Genomic DNA, 14,603 nt, shown 5'->3' on the forward strand with positions numbered 1-14,603 from the left:
GGATGAGTGAACATCAGTCAAGAAGCCAGTACCCACTCTGCCCTGACCAGCTGTGTGGCCCTGGGCAGGTATTTCAGCTCTCCAGACCTCAGTTTCCTGCTCTGCAAAACGGGGGCAAGAATTCGTCCCTCACGGGCCTGGAGTAAGGCTCCATCAAAATGATTGAGGCCGGGACCTAGTCAATAGTGCGCACTGGATAACCGGGTCCCTGATTTTTGGAGCAAAAATGCCAAGTGGTCCTGAGGGACAATGAAGGCTCTGGCGGCCAGTGGGCCCTCGCCCTGCTCAGGCCTCAGTTTTTCTATCCGTTCAGGGGAACTGGGAAACCCTGCCTTGTCTTACGTAATTGCACAAGTAATGATTAAAAACTCCAGCTTACTGAGGGGAAACTGAGGCCCAGGGAGGGTGGTCATGGGCTCAAGGTTCCCCTTCAGAACAGACAGGGTCCTTCATCGTTTTGTGCAAGGGAAGTGCTGTACAATGGTTAGAGCGGGCTGTGTGACCCTGGGCAAATTACTAGACGTGTCTGAGCCTCAGTTTCCTTCTCTATAAAATGGGTGTATTTAAACAATAAAAAAATAAAAATAAATAAAATGGGTGTAATAAGAGTCCCACTATAATAAATTATACCTAGAACATTTTATGTGCATGTTAAGATCAGGAGTCCCCTTACGCAACAAAAGTGAGGTTCTTATGTGTAGGTGAAGCAGGTGGCAAACAATGTAGACCATTTGTGGGGTGCTCAGAAGAACACCCTGCCTCCCAAATAAGTCTTAGACCCAGGGTCGCTGATGCAAGGACCCCACCATTAGAGAGGTCACCCCTTCACTTTCTTAAGGATTTCCAGGCCTTGAGGTAGAGATAAAGGTGACATTTTAGAACTTTTGAGTAACCCATTACCAGCCAGATGCCCCACTTAAATCTCACAACCTGATTTTTGTCATTTGTTAAATGAGGAAACGGGCTCAGAGAGGTGAAGTGACTTGCCCAAGGTCACATAGTCAGGAAGTGGGGCATCGAGTCTGGCCTTGGTTCAGACGCCGGCACTGACTCTTCCATGGTTCAGGGATCAGCCCTCTATCCTGCCACGCCCGCCCTGCTTCTGATCCATGGTGTCTGGTGGGCAGCGGACATTCAATACATGTTTTTGGCATGAGAGAGAGAGATGAGTCAGAGAGAACTGAAGGGGAACTAACTAGAAGGAAGGAAAGGAAGAAAAAGAAAAAGATTAAGATTCAGATAGGTTGGGGAAACTGCCTGAGGTCACACAGCACAGCTGGGCGCCCAGGCCCTGGCTCAGCTGAGCCATTCCCCAAGGACGAGGGGTCCCGAGGCAAGAGATGGCCCTGGATGGCTGGGCTGAGGGGAGAGGGAGACGCAACAGTGTAGGTGGGACTGTGATAGGCATTGGAAGCCTCCGCTTTTCTACCAACTGGTGACTAATGGCAGATGAGCAGCGTCTGGCGTGAGCCAGTCCCGGGAGGGAAGGGCCAGACTCCCTGAGGTGGGATGGGCTGAGGTAGGGGTGAGAACAGGAGACTTGGAGAAAAGGTCAAGAGGTAGGTGTGACCTTTCATGTCCTGTGGAGGCAGGACCTATGTGCCCCTGGCTGTGGGGAGCGGAGAACAGTGCCCTTGACCCCGGGTGGCCCTCCCAATGTGTCCATTTTTAAAATGGAAACACTGACTTGCTCATGGTGTCCTCGGCTCCACTGTCATACTACATCCTTCTCCCGTTGCCCTGTCCCCTGGGTAGGGTCTCAGGCCCAACTATGCCACTCAAGCTCTGTGGGCCATGAGCCCATTGAGGCTTCAGTTTCCATTTCGGTAAAAGCAGAATCAACCCAGCCAGTGTGGCTCAGTGGTTGAGCATCAACCCATGCATGGACCAGGAAGTCACGATGCGATTCCCAGTCAGAGCACATGCCCAGGTTTCAGGCTCGATGCCCAGTAGGGGGTATATAGGAGGCAGCCATAGATGATTCTCTCTCATCATTGATGTTTCTATCTCTCCTTCTCCCTTCCTCTCTCTGAAAATCAATAAAAACATATTTTAAAATAAATAAATAAAAGCAGAACCCTATCCCAGCCCCCAGATCCACAGGACAGTCACAGTCTGCCTTGTCTAAGGCCCAGTGTGTGCGCCTCTGTCTCCCTCCACCCCCCTGGCTTTAGTAGCTGCTCAACAAATGTTTGTTGAATAAATAAGTGACCTGTGGCAGAGAGAGAGAGAGAGAGAGAGAGAGAGAGAGAGAGAGAGAGAGAAAGAGAGAGAGAGAGAGAGAGAGAGAGAGAGAGAGAGAGAGACTTGTCCAGCCCTGGGACAAGCTCTGGAGGTTAGCCCAGCTCAGAGCCTTGGTTGGCGAAATCTGTGGTGCCAGCTGTCCATGGCAGAACCAGGAGCCAGGGTGTGGTGCTGGGGCCTCTAAGAAGCCTTGGTGCCTCCATCAGAGATGAGCGGTCTGAGCCCAACTTACTCTCCAGTCACATCTGTTAGGGGTAGAAGGCCCTCTGCTGAGCCTCAGAGGCCTCGGGCAAACAATCTCCCCTGGTCCCACAGCAAGTTAGGGCAGGGGCAGGTGCCCCAGACGCTGCAGAGAAGCCAGAACTGGCCCTGCACCGCGCCCCTCGATTTTGAATGTTTAGAAAGCTGCTTTTACTCCATTTGCCGTTGGGAATTGCATTGTAATGGGAGTGGGATGGAACATGAGGCTCGCCTGGTGTCATCAATGCTGAATTGGCATGACAAGGACTGACATGGAGTTCGAAAGCTCCAGACTCCACCCTAGGGCCCCTTCTCATTGGCTGTGTGACCTCAAATACCAGTTTCCAAAGAAAAGAACTCAAAACGCTTAGCCCACCGGGCTCAGAGAAGGAGATACTAAGAAGTGAAAGAGAGTAAGATCCAAGGAGAGGAAGTTGACTCTAGTATTGTCACCATTAAGTGCTTCCATTTCTTAACTGTCCAGACACCCCAGGGAATGGGGAGTGTTAGGATTTTTGGAGAGTGGAGTCCTGCCCATTACAGGCAGTAAAATGTGCTTTACTCATAGGAAAACCCGCTTCAGACCCTTACTCACAACCAATTATCACTTACTTGGCATACAATTTTAATCAAAATGTAACATCCTAACCTGATCTAGCAGTCCCCAAAGATGAGACGTTAAGACATTAGGATTGGGGAGAAGAAATACCGGACGTGGGAGGTACCCAGGGAGGGAGCCGTCGGAAAAGACGCACAAGAGGAACCAGGACCTCTGACGCTGGTAACATCTGGGGCCATTGGGAGCTGGGCAAACCGTCCTGCTCACGGTGCCCAGCCTCACAGGGCAATCAGCAGCAGTCATGACAGTGACCTAGAGGCATCCTATGAATATAGAGATTTTGTGATGAGCACATCGGGCCTATGAGACACTTTTCACTTCCTTCCTGCTTCTAGCAGCAGCATGGCTCAGCTACAAGGACACAGGCTTGGGGGACAACAGACCTGGGTTCAAGTTCAGCTCTGCCATTCCCTTTCCTGTGCGACCATGGATAAGTCACAGCACTCTCTATTCCCAGTTTCCTCATCTGTATGATGGTGACAAAGTAGTGCCTACTTCATAGGTTTCCTTTGAGGATTAACACCATGCCTGGTAGAGAGTTGGCACTCAAAAAGAATGGTTGATTATTTAACAATAACAATAACAATAACAATAATAATAAAAGTACTGATCCATGCTACAACATGTGGAAACTTCAAAACTATTATGCTCAGTGAAAGCAGCCAGTCACAGAAGACCACATATTATGTGATTCCATTTATATAAAACTAGAGGCCCAGTGCATGAAAATTCATGCATTGGAGCGGGGGGATCCTTCAGCCTGGCCTGAGCCCTATCACAGTCTAGGAGCTCTCAGGGGCGGGAGGCGATGCCCCCATCACACCTCTGCTACTGCCACTGCCAGCAGCGCAAGCCTCGGCCGGCCCTGGTTACCTGAGCCTTGGGCAGCCACCATCCGAGTCTTGCCTGTGCCTCGGGCCAGCCTTGGGTGGCTGGGGGGCTGAGGGGTCTGGGGGACTCCGGAGGCAGGCGTGTGGAGCGGCCAGACCCACCTGGGGGTGGACCCAGCTGTGCTGTGTGCCTGCCGCCCCAGCGGGGCTAAGGGGACTGGATGCCGCCATCTTGTGGCAGTGGGCGCCGCCATCTTTGAGGGTGTCAATTAGCATATTCCCTTCTTATTGGCTGTGGGTGCCACCATCTTTGTGAGAGGGTGATGGTCAATTAGCATATTCTCTCTTTATTAGATAGGATGCCCAGAATAGGCAAATCCACAGAGACAGCAAGCAGATGAATGGATGTCAGGAACTACAGGGATGGGACATGAGGAGTGAGCGCTCATGGGAACAGGGTTTCTTTTGAGGGGAGCAGTGAAGAAAATCTTCTAAAATTAGATTGTGGGAATGGTTGCACAAATCTGAATATACTAAAAACCATTGAGTTGCACAATGTAAACAAATGCATTTTATGAGATAGGAGTTACATCTTAATAACATGGGTGTGTTTTTTTATGGTGGTTGGGAAAAAAAAGCCAATAATAAAACTCTAGAAGCCTTTGCAAATATTGTCCCATTCTCCAATTAAAAACCCAACGGAAACACTTGCGCGTGTGCCCCAGGGATGTGTACCGGGGGGAGTCTCTACAGCTTTATATGTTATGGCAAACATTGGCTGCAACCTTAAGTGCCCAGCAAAGGGGGAAGGATAAATAAGTTAAGCCTTGGAATATTACACAGCAGTTAAAGAGCAGAAGAGGTAGTCCTCTGTGTATGGACAGGGAGACAATTGCAAGTCATAATTCTTAGGAGGGGGAAAAGCCAATGGGGGAACATTATGCGGGGGATGATTCCATAAGACTGTCTATTTTCTGTGAGAACAAAAGCACAAGTACACATTAGATGTAAATGTAAATATATAGAAGGAAGTTTGGAAACACACTCCAAATTGCTGACAGGGGTGGGAGGGGTATGGGCGCCCTGCCTGGGAGCAAGTGGTGGTGATTGATTAAAGCTGGTTTCAGATCCCCTGGGAGGTGAGAAACGTTGTACTAGTAAGTGGAGGACTATTTGTATGTACCACTTTGGTAGTTAAAGGTTAGCTTTCAAAAGAAAAGAATAACCTGTTTTACATTTAGAATCGAGCTTTCATAAAAATGGAAAGACTCCAAAATAAATTCTGGCAAAGTACTAGTAGGTAGAAAAAATATAGACAGAGATAAAAAAGAAAATTAATATGTCCCCTCCCAAAATTCCACCACCAGCCCATTTAAAAAACTTTGTCAATATTGGCACAATCTTACGAAACCAAACCCACAAGTACAGCACATAAAGAGGAATAAAGAGGAAATTCATCATCCCCCTATGCCGGTGAGAGTTCCCACATCTGAAGTTCGGAATTTCGAAGACAGTACACCGAGTTTTGGTTTACATAGCAACCCTATTTATGTCTAACTATGCTTTTGGAGCGCGCGCGCGCACACACACACCCACCCCCCCCCCCCCCCCCACACACACACACACACGCACACTTAAAATCAAAGAAACTGCTTGAAAAATCGTTTACTTTGTTGAAAGGGGAGCCAGAGAGGTGAAATGACTTGCCCAAGGTCACCCAGTTTGGAAGGGGCTGAGTGAGTGCTCTGAAGTCCATGCTTGTAACCGATTCTGCTAGGATGTCATGAAGGGTAGCTACGCCTTGGGGCTAGTTTCTGGCCAAGCTCCCATGGCCATTTGGGGCGGCCAGAGGGAGACAGGGAAAGAACCACCAATTGTGCAGCCTCTCCCCACCTTAGGCTGAGTCACCGGTTGTGTCTGCCTGACACACCCATTTCAGTCAATAAGAGTCGAACACACTTTCTTTCATGGAAATAAATGACGCTCTAGGCTGAACACTTGTTTAGATGACTGAACACTTGTGTCTCCTGCCTGTTTGATGAGCCACTGGAGTGACTACCTGCCTGAACTGAATGCTGGTAGGACTGAAGCCGCTCTCAGCTTGACCCAGTTCATCTGAAAGCCAACTTTCACATCCAAGGGGGACCTGCAGTCCCCCATGTCCCAACGTCTCAGAGATGGGGAGTTTGGTCTTATTCTTGGAAGGGCAGACATCAGTGTCCAGGGCAATAAACCCCAAGACCTACAGGCCTCTGCAATTGATGGGGTCCTCTGTACAATTTACGTTTTTGCTTCTGAGTAAGGACCCTTTTCTACAGGCTTGGTGGGGTTGTCCATCAAGCGGCCCTGCACAACTCTAGTTAGAGGCGAGCCTGGGACCCAAACTCAGCCAATCCGATTCTCTCCTGGGACTTTAGATCTTACAGCTCTGACACAAGTTCTAAAGAGAGGCATACTTCATCTTACTGTGCTTCGCTTATGCTTGGCAGATACTGCATTTTTTACAAATAGGTTTGTAGACTTGCATCTGGCAAGTCTATCAGTGCTATTTTTCAAACAGGCTCAGATGATGGTTGGCATTTCCTAGCAATAAAGTATTTTTAATTAAGATACATACATTTCTTTAGACACAATCCTATTGCACACTTAATTGACTACAGTATAGGGTAAACAGAACTATTATGGGCGCCAGAAAACCCAAAAATTGGGTGGCTCACTTTATTGTGAGGTTCACTCTATTGCAGTGGTCTGGAACCAAACCTGCAGTGTCTCCGAGGTCTGCCCGTAATGGTTCAAGTTCACGGCTTCATTCCTAGGACCATTTCATTTCTTTTTTTTTTAAAAAAAATAAATATTTTATTGATTTTTTACAGAGAGGAAGGGAGAGAGAGAGTTAGAAACATCGATGAGAGAGAAACATCAATCATCTGTCTCCTGCACACCTCCCACTGGGGATGTGCCCGCAACCCAGGTACATGCCCTTGACCGGAATCGAACCTGGGACCTTTCAATCCGCAGGCTGACGCTCTATCCACTGAGCCAAACCGGTTAGGGCCCATTTCATTTCTTGTCTCTTCTGAAGCTAGGTTTGTTAGCATGTTGTTTTATTTTTTTCATGTTGGATTTACTGAGTTTCAATTTACATACAATTCATCCTTTTCATGTGTGTAGCTCAATGAGTTGACAAACATGTCCAGTCGTGTTGCTCCATCAAAATGGTGATATAGAACATTTTCATCACCACCCTTTATCCCCCATTTCCTCCTGCTCTTTTGCAGGTGATTCTCTCCCTCCCTCCCTCTGTCTCTGGCAACCATTGATCTGGTTACTGTTCTTATTGTTTTGTCTTTTCCAGAATGTCATAAAAATGATATCCTACAGTACATAGCCCTTGAGTGTGGCTTCCTTTACTTAGCACAATGCAGTTGATATTCATTCATGTTGTTGTATGTCCGCAATTTGTTCCTTTTTATGGCTGAGCAGCATTCCATTGAATGGATGTACCACCGTTCATTTATGCATTAACCCGTTGAAGGACATTTGGGTTGTTTGGGGCAGTTATGAATAGAGCTGCTGTAAATGTACAGGCACAGCTCTGTGTGTAGTATGTTTTTGTTTTTGGATAAACACGTGTGAGTCATCCCCATGTCCTTCCAATTGATTTTTTGGATGTTGTTAAGCTGCCTTGAATCTGTGCCTGTTCATGCAAACAAAGAGCTGAATAGAGACCCTTACAGTTCCCTGATTTGACTTTTCCAACAATTATGGGGTTTAAGGTTATTCTCCTCATTTTACAGAGGAAACCGAGGCTCAGAGAACCTAAATAACCTTCCCTAGACCACACAACGGGAACCTAAATCCAAGCTGAAGTCATGAAGGTTGCCTGCTGCCTTTCAATATCCCTGGTCACCTTGGCAGGAGGCGACCAGCTTCATCATGGGTTCTAATCAATGTTTATTGATTGACAGTTGATCGAATGAGTGCTTCACTCCCTTTCCCTGGGCCTCAGTTTGCCCATTTGAGAAATGAGAAGGTTAAACCAAGAAGTGAATTTCTGATGCGCTAGGGTCTGTGATTTCGACTTGCTCTGACTATGAGAGTGGAATAAGCAAGGCCTTATCTTCTGATAAACAATCACAGGAAATGGAGCAAGTGGGGGATGGGCGCGCATCCCTCACCCCACTGCTCCCCCACAGATGCCCTTCTGAGCTTACACCCCAGCTGGTTGACCCCTAGAAGAGTAATTCTCAGTCTCTGCCTTTCTGACCTAAGAAAAAAATCCCCTTGTCACATTGGATTAGCATCATTCCCATGATGCAGCCCCCTTTCTTCATCAATATTTTCAGAATGTTCAGGTTTCTAAATGAGACCTGACAGGCGAGGTTCTCCTCCTCCTCCTCCTCCTCTTCCTCCTCCTCCTCCTTCTCCTCCTCCTCCTCCTCTTTCTTCTTCCTCTTCTTCTCTTCCTCCTCCTTCTCCTCTTCCTCCTCCTCCTCCTCCTCCTCCTCCTCCTCCTCCTCCTCCTCCTCCTCCTCCTCCTTCTTTTTAAAAAATAAAATGAATCACCCTATGCATGTCCTGGAGGTTCAAATTAGATTAACCCTGTCCTTTCCTAAGCAACAGTGGCTTGCTGGGGGGATGGAGAGGTGGGAAGAGGGAAGTGACCGATTCCTCATCTCGGATCAGGACAAGTCCTACGTCATGACCCACCTTCTCAGTTCACCATCCTCTCTGGGTGCTCAGGAGGCCATCTGTGGAGGCCTGGAGGCAGAGCTGATGAAGGCCTCCCAGCTGTGTGACCTCATACAAACACCTTCACATCCCTGCACCTCCGTTTTCTCACCCCAATAATGGGGATAAGGAGAGCACTGACCTCCCAAATTCAAGAAGAAATGAGTAATTGCAAGGCAGAGCATTGGGCACAGGAGAAAGCTGCACAAATGTTGGCTATTTTCATGACTCATTATTTCCAAGGGCTTCGAGGCCCTCGTTTCCATTTGCTCCCTCACGTCAGCTCTGGGGCCTGGGTGAGAGTGGATGCTGGTGTTGTCGTGCACCTACTGTGTGCCAGCTCTGTGTGAAAAAGATTTATGCAGGTTATGGCCTTTTCTTGGTTTGTTTTCCTCCTCGTCTGGCCCCACAAGACCCTAAGTTGTCATTCTCTTGAGTAGTTCTCTGTCTGCACGATGAGTGGCTCTGTCACCCAACTTCCAGATGAGAAGAGTGAGGTTGAGAAAGAGCAGGAGCTTGTCCGAGGTCACTGGGTGACACTTCTGGAGCTGGGACAAGCCCTGGCTCTGTCGCGATGGGTTCATGCTCTGTCGGTCCCTTCCCTGAGCGTCCCAGTCCCATGTTCTGACACATCCCACCAGCTGAACCCAGCAGGCCACCTCCATTCCCCAACCCCCATTGCCACCCCGTAGTCATCAAGTGGCCCTGGGAAAAGTGCATTTCTCTAGACCAGCAGCTCCAAGACACCCACAGGATGGCCTTGCTGGAGCTCAGATAGGACATCCCCTGTGACACCCCAGGGCAGAGGCGGGGTGGACTCCGGCCTTCATTAATCCCCGTCCCAGGTTCACAGGGAGCAGCACACCCCAGCTCAGCCACCTCCAATGCTTGTGTGAAAGCCTTTTATACGTGGGGAAACTGACTCACCTGCGTAGGACCGGGCGTGCCCAGCCACAAAACCATGCTTTCTGCAAAATGCCTTTCTCCCGTGCGGGGCCAGTTGTTACGGGGGCAGGAGAAGGGACACGGGAGAGCAGAGAGGAGGCTGGTGTCAGTGCCCCAGCAGGAGAGGATGGAGGCCGGGGCTGGGGAGGCCGTGCGGCCGGGTTCACACCTCCGTGCCTCTGCCTGCACTGCTCCTCGTGCTTGTCTGTCCTTCACAGCTTACCCCCAGAGTCACCTGTCCCAGGGACAGCCGCCACATCGACAGCGGCGTGGCCACCGTTCGCTAAGCGCTCACTGTGTGCAGGGACCTGTGTTTCCCATCATCGTCTCCTTCAGTCCCCACACCAACCCCAGGAGGAGTCAGCAAGCCTTGTGACCTTTGTGCCGCATACCAAAGCTGACAAGCTCACGGGAGGCCTGCGAGGCGACCTTACCCACTCAGAGACCTACCTTAGCCACAGGGGTCAGTCTGAAATTGAAACTCCCTGACTGGAAGGGAGTCATGACGGGAGTCACGTCTTGGGCAGGAATCTCTCTTGATAAGGATCAGTCTTTACTTTAGTCTTTGTGTGTAGGATAGCATGGCTTTGAAATGCCCGAGGAATCCCTTTCTCCAGACCCCTCAGGGCTCAATCTCTGCAAGACCACGGAACCCTCCCTTGTTTTCTTGTTCCCCTGACACATACCGCCTCTATGTGCTGTCAAAGGTCCTTGTTAACTATCCTATGCCCACCAAGGTAAATGAAGTATGTGTCTATTCATTTTACTCTTCATCCAATCCCAGAGATTCCCGCCCCGCTTTGCTTTCTGCCGCCTCCCTAATCTACCACCAATGAATTTCATATCACCCTACCTATGCCTCCCCCTTTAATTGAAACGTAGAAAATGAGGCGCAAAACTGTCATTCTCTGGAGCATTTTCTCAATCGGCTGAGACAGGGCCTCCTGGAAAAGTTTGGCTCAGATAAACTCACAAAAATTCTTACAGGTTTGGATGTTTCTTTCGTTGACATCTTAGACTCGATCTGTATAGGGATGACTCACATGTTCGCATCTTCAGCCCTGTCCTCTCTCCTACATTCCAGACCCAGCTTTCCCGTCACCTCCTCCATTCTCCTGGTCTCCACCCCCAACCTGGTCCTCCCAGCCGGCCCCTCTCCGTGGATGGCACCGCTACCATTCCTTCTGCCCAGGCCCCAGACCTTGGAGTCAACGTTGACTCTCTGTCCCCACCCCCCTCAATTCAGGCCCCAGCCCCAATATGTCCTGATGGCTCTGCCTTTAAAATATCTCCAGCACCCAACCCTTTCTCACAACCTTTACTGCCACCTCGCTAGTCCAAGCCCCTGCTGTCTTTCATTGGAGTAGGGCTTCCTGCTTCTGCCCTTGTCCCCCCCCCCCCCCCCCCCCCGCCCTTCATTCCCACCCACATAGCAGCCAGAGGGATCCCTTGAATGTAAGTCGGGTCATGCCACTATTTTGCTCAAGAACTTGCAATGGCTCCCCATTTCACTCCAACTAAAGCCCGAGCTCTCACCAGGCCGCCAATCATCTATGTTCTGACCCTGCTGCTCTTTGACCTCCTTCCTGCCATTCTTTCCCTGTCGCTCAGCTCCCACCGTTCTGGCCTCCTTGCCATCCCTGGCATGCCAGCCGTGCTCCCAGCTCAGAGCTTTGGCACGGCTGTTCCCTCTGCCTGAGACGCTCGTCTCTGTCCTGATGAGGGGACCTGGGCATGGCATGGGTGCCCGAGAAGTGTTGGCCGCGTCTGCGGAAGTATGCGACCTTAAAGGAAACTCAATGGTGGGTGAAGATGTGGCCCACACATATGAGGTGCTGTGTGACCGTGGATATTGCTTAACTTTTCTGTGTCTCAATTTCCTCTTTCGCTGAACTAGCTTTAGAGTAACCTGATAGCATCATTGGGTCTCTGTTTTGTCACGGCTTGTGGGGAGAGAGGGGCCATGCCCTCAGAGGCCAGTTGGTTCAGCCTTGCCATTTTATATCTAGGGACACGAAGGCCCAGGCAGGGCTCACATTGTCTAGAGACCCCGAAAGAGCTAGAGGCAGAGCTGTTGGGAGTGCTTTTTAAAGAGATTACTTTACTTATTGGATAACTTATTTATTGAACATTTATGGAGCACCTACTGTGGACTGAGTCATGGATAATACACAGTTCCTACTGTCAAGGAACTCTCCGGTCAGTGGAGGAAATAGGTTACAAGGTGCTCGATCTTATCCAGTAATTCCCATAAACGGTGCTCGGGGTTGTGTTGATGGGAAGCTTGGGGCCTGAGGAAGCCCAAATGAAGAGAAACTCTGTGGGGCAGATCAGGGCAGGCTTCATGGAGGAGGCAACGCTGAGTCTGGGTTTTACAGTATGAATATGAGTTAGGCAGATCAGGCAAAGGGGAGCATTTGATGCAATGGAGCCTATCTGTGCATATAGGGGCAAAGTGTCAAAGGTGAGGAAGAGTGTGGAGAATTTATAGGAAGCGGGTATCAAATAGTGTGGCTGGAGTTTAGGGGTACTTGCAAGGAGTTAAGCCTGGGAATCTTAGTGGGGCCCAGATCACAAAGAGCCTTGTATGCCAGGCTCAGGTTAGGCCATAGGGAGCCATGAGAAAGCTTTTATATGGGGGAGTGACATGGTTAGGAATGAGTTTGGGGACGATAATGATGTAATCATTAACTATGACATTTTAGGGCCTGAATTTAGTGATTATCATAATTGCAGGGCTCTATTTAAAAGACAAGCAAATTAAGGCCAAAAAGGGAAATGGTGCCCAGCTGGTCAGGGGCGGAAGCGTTTTCTCCCACATGGTCTCTTGAGGTTGGACTGAGCCTGAGGCTGGGGTTGTTTGCAGGTCCTGTGAGGGAAGCTGTTCCCGAAAGACCAGTTCCCATCCTTCTGTGACGTCCCTCTCTGCTTTTCCCTCTGGTCCTGCCTGGAGCCTCTGAAGAGCATGATTGATCTTGGAGACCTCTCTGTACACGTTCCTTTTCTGGTTGTGTTAACTTGACCATGTCCCTTCCCCTTTAGAGCCTCAGTTTTCCCATCTGACTAATGGGTGTGCTGAATGAAGTGATGGCTGGTGCTGACTATCAAACATGCTAGCGATCCTGCTAGCGGTTCTCATCCTGTGGGTCGCGACCCACAGGTTGAGAACCGCCGCTATAGAGCCTAAGACAATCAGAAAACACAGATATTTACATTATGATTCATTAACAGTAGCAAAATTACAGTTATGAAGTAGCAATGAAAATAATTTTATGGTTGGGGGTCACCACAACATGAGGAGCTGCATTAAAGGGTCGTGGCATTAGAAAGGTTGAGAACCACTAATCTAAGGGAAAAGAGGTCAGTGGCCCTGACTAAATACTCAGGTAATGCATGTTTTAAACAATGCTAGTGGCTAGAAAAGCACTGCTCCACCTCACTATCCCAAGTGGGACTCTGGGTGGCAGTTGGAATTCTCACTTTCCTCATCCTGGTCTCTACACTCTTCTCCATGTGAACTGAAACCTCAATAGCTGTGTATGTGAAAGTGGTTGAAACCACACACGGAAGGGCTCCTCGCAATAACAAGAGACAGCCCTAGAGGACAGACACCCCCCACCGCCCCCACTACGCCTTTGCCTGGCTGAGCACAGCTGGGAGCAGTGAGGTCAGGCCTGCTTGCTGGCTTGGGAGCCAATGCAGCAATGTCCCCAGGGCCTGACGGGGGTACAGGAGGAGCTGAATCATTGATCTCCTCTTAAAGAATTTGAGCATGACCTCACCTCGCACAGCCTAGGCAGGCACTGGAGACTGGGACTTGGAAAAGGTCACATGGCTTTGGCACTTGGCCAGTTTTCTCTGGAAGAAGCACCACTGTATTAGAGTCAGGACTACTTTAGAAGCTTAATTCCACCCTCAGGCTCCTTGAGAGTGACCCAGAAATCCCTCAGGTAGCAAGTGGAGATACACGCACTTGGTCGCCAAGTGTGAATTGGGGCTCAGCCCTGTGTCAGGACCGGTGGGAGACAGAGAAATGAGGCAGGCATGTTTTCTTTCCGTGGCTTTAACAGAACATCTGTGGGTTTTTCCTAATTGACTTTAATGAATGTTCACTGTTCAAAATTTGTAAAATACAGAAGAGCCAAAAGAGGAAAGTAAAAGTCACTCCAAATATCACCACCAAGGAGAACAACTGTTAACATTTTGTTGTATTTCTTTCAGTGTTGCTATATCATATTTAAATTATGTGTATATGTAAATGGTTTTTAATTGACTTTATCGGGGTGGCATTGGTTAATAAACTCAGATAGGTTTCAGGTGTACAATTCTATAAAACATCATCTGTATATTGTATTGTGTGTTCACCACCCCAAGTCAAGTCTCCTTCCATCACCATTTACTCCCTTTTACCTCCCACTACGCTACTTTTTCTTTGGTTGTAAAGGATTTTAATTTGTAAAAATGAAATCACTTTTAATCATCCAACAAATGTTTATTGAGCATCTACTCTGTGCCAAGCATGTGCCAGCCATTGGGATACACAGGACAAGCCAGAGGTGGTTCCTGCTCTCGTGAAAGTTGCCTGTAAGTATTATTTGGTCACCTGCCTTTTTTCAGTGTGTGTCTAACATTTTCAAGTCACAACATGTACTTTTACAACACAAATTTATTCGTTGTCTAGGATTTCATCAAATAGATGAAGCCTAACTTATCAAACACCCTCTGTTGCATAGTTAGTTTTCATTATTGCAAGCAGTTAGGTTGTTTCCTATGTTTTCATTATTGCAAGCAGTGGTCATCCTTGCAGCCATTGGTGATGGTGGGTTGGCTTATTCAACATTCATTTCAACCTCTTTCTATGTACCTTCCTGTACTGCAGGGGCTGGAAGGGTGAAGATTGCATTTCCCAGATTCCCTTGCAGCTAGGGTTTAGAGACCAATCAGATCATGCCTGTTAAGTGCACATGTGTGCGATGTGCAGCTTTGGCTGTTCC

Source organism: Cnephaeus nilssonii, assembly GCF_951640355.1.
Source record: "Cnephaeus nilssonii genome assembly, chromosome: 11".
Lineage (NCBI taxonomy): Eukaryota > Metazoa > Chordata > Mammalia > Chiroptera > Vespertilionidae > Cnephaeus > Cnephaeus nilssonii.